This window comes from Meriones unguiculatus, chromosome X (genome assembly GCF_030254825.1).
Source record: "Meriones unguiculatus strain TT.TT164.6M chromosome X, Bangor_MerUng_6.1, whole genome shotgun sequence".
Lineage (NCBI taxonomy): Eukaryota > Metazoa > Chordata > Mammalia > Rodentia > Muridae > Meriones > Meriones unguiculatus.
The window spans coordinates 129,490,149-129,496,148 of NC_083369.1; positions in this window are offsets into that span (position 1 = coordinate 129,490,149).

Consider the following 6,000-nt stretch of genomic DNA (forward strand, 5'->3'; position numbering starts at 1 on the left):
CTCAAAGGACCCTGATTTGGGTGGATTGCTATCCAAGGGGGAAGAGGTTTCCCCTTCTCTGAGGAAAACTTGAGAGGGGAATAGGGGAAACAAAGGTGTGATGGTGGGAATGGGAAAAGAGGAGGGAGGGGTTTGTGACCAGGCTGTGAAGTGAATATGTAAGTAAATTAACAGGAAAAAAGACCTCAATAAAACATATTATCATACCACCTCAAAGACCTTGTTTTGAAGTGGGTCTTTCCACTCCAAATTATTTAATTAAGACAAAGTCCTCCAACTATTTGGGCTTTAGTTCATTGTAGATATAGACATATTGACAACTAAGAATAGCTATCTCTACACAATGGAATACTATTAAAAACAAGGAAATCATGAATTTGAAGGCAAATGGCTGGAACTAGCAAAAATCACCCTGAGTGAGGTAACGCAAACCCACAAAGATGCACATGGTATGTACTCACTTATAAGTGGATTTTAGCCATATAGTACAGGATAAACATACTGCAATTCACAAACCCAAAGAAGATAAGTAACAAGGAGGACCCAAGGGAGGATGCTTAAATTTCACTCAGAAGGGGAAATAAAATAGACAGCAGAAGTGGTTGAAGAGAGGGAACAAGGTAGGAGAGGAAGCAAAGAGAGAAATGAGGGTGGAGATCTGATCTGGGGAGGAGGAGAGGAGGACAAAGGGCCTGCAGAAAGAAGAGAAACTGAAACTGTGGGGGGAGCATCTCTGTGATAAGCTGGAGACTTAAAACAGGGTAGTCTCCTGGGAGGATATGGGGGTGACTCTAGCTGAGACTCCTGATAGGGGTCAAGGAGACTGAAGAGACAACCCTCTAACCATATAGGACTCTTAATGGAGGGAAGGGAACACCAACTCACCCACAAAGTCTTCAACCCAAAATGTACCCTGCCTACAAAATGTGCAGGGATAAAGACAGAGCAGAGCTTGAGGGAATATCCAACCAAATGCCTGGACCAATCTGAGACTCACACCATGGAAGAGAGCCAACCCTTGACAGTATTAAGGAGATTCTGCTCTGCTTGCAGACAGAAGCAGAGCATAGCTGTCCTGTGAGAGGTTCCACCAACCAATGGATCAAAACAGATGCTGAGACTCACAGCCAAACATTGGGCAGAGCACAGGGAGCCTTGTGGAAGAGTGGGGTCAGTGAGGGGTGGGGAATAGAAGGACCTGAAGGGGAAAGGAACTCCACAAGAAGACCAACAGAGCCAACTAACCTGGGCTCAAGGTAGGTTGCAGAGACTAAAGCACTAACCAAGGACCATGCAGGGACTGGACCTAGGCCCCCCTACACATATAATGGGCAGCTTGGTCCTCATGTGGATCTCCTAGTAAAGGGAGCGGGGGCTGTCTCTGACAAAGACTCTGTTGCCTGATTTTTTTTTATCACTTTTCCCTGTCAGGGCGATATTGCCAGGCCACCAATTAAAGGATATGCTTAGTCTTGATGTGACCTGATGTGCTGAGGTGGGTTGATGGGGGGGCAGGCTCCCCTTTTCTGAGGGGTAGGGGAGGGTGGATAAGAGGAAGAAGGAGGGAGGTTAAGACTGGGAGGAGGGAGAGGTTGGAGGGGCTACAGTTGGGATGTAAAGTGAGTAAAATAATTAATTTTTAAAAATAACCATCTTAAACATCTTTATTTTAAAATATAAAATAGAGGTATAAAAATTAGAGAAGAGGACAATGAATTCATACATAATACCCACCTAGCTTCCACACAAGCCATTAGTGTTTCCCCAACTCTCAAGCTTGTGATTTGAAGCAAGTTCCACATACCTTTTTCGTTTTGAAAATATTTCAGCATATACTGTTCATAGGAAAATTCATGCATAATGACTTTATTATAACTTATCATCTAATAACTCTTTCATATTAAGACACATAGGTCACCAGCTCCACTTTCTTATTTTTAACTCTGAACAGAATCCAAAAATAATCCATTTGTTAATTTTTATTTATTTTATATATATATGCCTTTATTAATGTTTTTTTTAAATTGAATTAAAATATGATAGAATTTATCAATTTAAGACACATGACTCAGAGTTTTTTCATATATTTAGATTTATGAATGTTAATATTTGACCACTCCAAAAGAAACCTATACATCTCTCAGCTGTCATCCTTCATTCTTTCTACTTACAAAGTAAGTAGACTTGCATATTGTATAATATGCACCTTTTTTATACACTTCCTTTCATTAGGGACAATGCTTCCTAGATTCAGCCACAATGTATTATCTACCAGCATTTTATTTTTACAGCAGAATAATTTTCCATCGTGTGGACAGACCGTATCTTATCCATTCCATCCATTTATCACTTGGACAATTAGGTTGCTTCAATTTTGGGATTTGTGAGCTTTCATGTTCAAGTTTTTATATGGACGTGTTTTCATTTCTCATTGGGTTGTCCTGAGAATATTTTCCAAAGCAGCTGTACCATGTTACATTCCCAGCAGGTATGTTTCATGCCTCCACTATCCCTTAATTCTGGTTAACACCTGTTTTGAAGTCCTAGTGATAGCAAATCTTTAAGGTACAAAGTGGTATCTCACTATAATATGTTTTTCAGTCTGCATCATAGAGACACACAGTTCATTATGAGTCCTACAACCCTAACACTTTCTAGACTTAGCAGGTTAATCTGTGGTATAGTCGAACATTTCATACATATTTTTATTACTTATAAATCAGTAGTTGTTGTGTGAATGTATTCCTGGGGAGAAGTTAATTTATGCCTATTCACCCCAGATAGGGAACCAACAACAGACTAAAGTAAGTATGCCACTGAATATGACTTGGTGAACCAATAAATTTATTAGGATTACTTACAAAAGCAGATCAAAGCATGGGAAGCATCTCATGAAAACTGGAGCCCATCAAGTCTCTGGACAATTTGCAGGCTCCACAAGTTGGAGAGTACCTGTATACAGTATTTATTTATTTTGTATACAGAGGACATTGGATTTCCTGGGGATAGAGTTACAAGCACCCCTATACATTTGGAAGGTTTCAGGAACTTATTGAGACTTTTGAGTTGCTCACTTCTTGTTTTATTTATTTAAAAATTTATTTAGTTTCATTTTGTGTGTGTGTATTTCCATGCTGAAGTTGCAGGCAGTTGTAAGGCACCATATGGATAATGAGAATAGAACCAGAGACCTCTGGTTAGTAGCCAATGCTACTAATCAGAGTGATCTCTTCAGCTACTATTTTAGATTCACGTTATGTTTTTAAAAGAGAAATAGATGGAAGGAAAGAAGGAGGGAAGGAGGGAGAGAGGGAAAGAGAACACTCCTGCAGAAGACAGAGAAGAGGGTATTGGATTTCCTGGGACTAGAGTTACAGGCAGCTGTGAGCCACCTAATATGCGGACTTGGAACTGAACTTGGATCCTGCAATAGCAGTGGTTAAGAAAAGTAACCAGTGTTAAACCACTGAGCTATCTTATTAGTTTCTCTATTTTTTTTATTGTTGCTTGTTTATTTTTTCTTCCTTAGAGTTAAAATAGGGTCTTCTTTTGAAACTTTCTCAGTCTTAGTGAGCTTTCCTCTAGAATGAAGTATTTCAACTCAGAGGAAACTGCTCCACAATGGTAGTCACATTCATTTTCTTTTCTTTTCTTTTTTTTTTTTTTTTTTTTTTTTAGAAGAATTATTGGTAAGATTTCCATAGGGTCTTCACCTAGTGACTTACAATATCCTGTGTCTTTTTGTAATGTCAGCTACTGTTGATAAGGCCCAGAGGCAGTGATTCCCTAAGAAATAGTTAATGGTAATCTGAGTCTACCATGATTTTCTACTCATGAATTGAATTACTTTAAAGAGAAACTTATCTATTTGGTTACCCTGTAATAACAGTTTCTGTGGGAAAGGCATGATAAATGCTTGACTTTTTTCCCTTTTTTTCTTACTTTTTTAAGATTTATTTATTTATTATATATACAATACTTGACCTTCATGTATACCTGCATGCCATAAGAAGGCACCAGACCTCATTATTGATGGTTGTGGGCCACCATGTGGTTGCTGGGAATTAAACTGAGGACCTTTGAAAGAGACAGTGCTCTTAAACTCTGAACCAGCTTTCCAGCCCAAATATTTATATAGTTAATGCATATTAGTGCTCTAGCTGCATATACACCTGCATTCCACAAGAGGGCATCCAATCACAGTACAGATGGTCATGAGCCATCATATGATTGCTGGATATTGAACTCTGAACCTCTGGAAGAGCTGACAGTGCTCTTAACCACTGAGCCATCACTCCAGCCCCTTCTTACTGGTTTTCAAAAGAGCAAATCATATTACCAATGTATAGTAGTAAGCAATTTATTGTTTTGTTTTTTGAGAGCTTTACCATCATTATGATTAACACATATTATTGGTGTGTGAAACTGTTCCTAGTATTTCTGTCCACTAGACTTGTCCTTGATGCTCAAATTTATCCATCTTTGGCTGGAGGAATCTGCCCAACTCATGTGGCCCTCTGTTCTGAGCTTGGTATTGTGAGATGGTCTCATAGCCACTATCCTACCTGACTATATGCCCCAGGACTGAAATTTGCCATTTTCTCAAGGCAAAATATTTTGCTGTTAGAGGTATTTATTATTACTACATTGGTCATTATTGTTAGGATTGTACAGGAGAGTTATACTGCAGGTTCATATATCGCCCACGTAGGAGGTTTTATAAGGGAAGGGGGAGGGAGGCACAGAGACTGTCTATAGGCATTGTAGGAGAAAGAGAGGAGAGGGAGAGAAAGACATGGTGGGATGAGGGAGCACCCCAACAGACAGAGGGGAAGTGCAGGAAAGAGGAAGAGAGCTCAAGAGCAAGAAGACAAGAGAGCAACAAAGTGGCTGCTTGATCCTTTTATGGAGCAACTGAACCGTACCTGCTAGGTGTGGCTACCTGGTGGGACATATGATGATATCATCGGTTGCTAGGCAACCCAGAAGCAGGCTGCCTAAACAGTAAAAATTATTGCAAGATTTTTTTATAAAACAATATTTTAATATTTGAATTATGTAATTAGACAAATCTTATTCAAAGTTTGTTCTATAATACAATGGCAGTTTTACTAATATATTATTCTTACATAATCTTCTATATTCACAGTATTCAAAATACTATAGCTAATGTCCTTGGCCCCCAAAAAATGCAGTAAAGAAGACTACAATTTTTGAGTGATTTTAGGTATAATTTCTTTGATTCAGTACTAGTAATTAATTTTCTTTTTTCTTTTTTTAATTTTTTATAGTAGTTACAGTTTATTCACTTTGTATCCCAACTGTACCCCCACCCTCATTCCCTCCCAATCCCACCCTCCCTTCCTCATCTCCTCCCTGCCCCTTTCTAAGACCACTGGTGGGGGACATCCTCCTCCCCTTCCACCTCATCCTAGCTTATCAGGTCTCTTCAAGACTGGCTGCAATGCCCTCCTCTGTGGCCTAGCAAGGCTGCTCCTCCCTTGGGGTGTGTGGGGTTGGTCAAAGAACCAAACACTGAGTTCATGTCAGAGACAGTCCCTGTTCTCATAATTAAGGAACCGTCTTGGATACTGAGCTGCCATGAGCTACATCCGAGCAGGAGTTTTAAGTTATATCTGTGCATGGTCCTTAGTTGGAGAAACAGTCTCAGAAAATACCCCTGTGCCCAGATATATTTGGTCCTTGTAGAGCTCCTGTCCTCTCCAGGTCTTACTAACTCTCCCTTATTTCATACAATTCCCTGCAGTCTGCCCAAGGTTTGGTTATGAGTCTCAGTCTCTGCTTTGATACACCGGTAGGTAAAGTCTTTCAGGGGACCTCTGTGGTAGGCTCCTGTCATGTTACTTGTTTTCTCCTATTTCCAATGTCCATCCCATTTGTCTTTCTAAGTGAAGATTGATCATCTCACTCCGGGTCCTCTTTCTTGTTTATCTTCTTTAGGTGTACAGATTTTAATATGTCTATCCTATCTTATAAGGT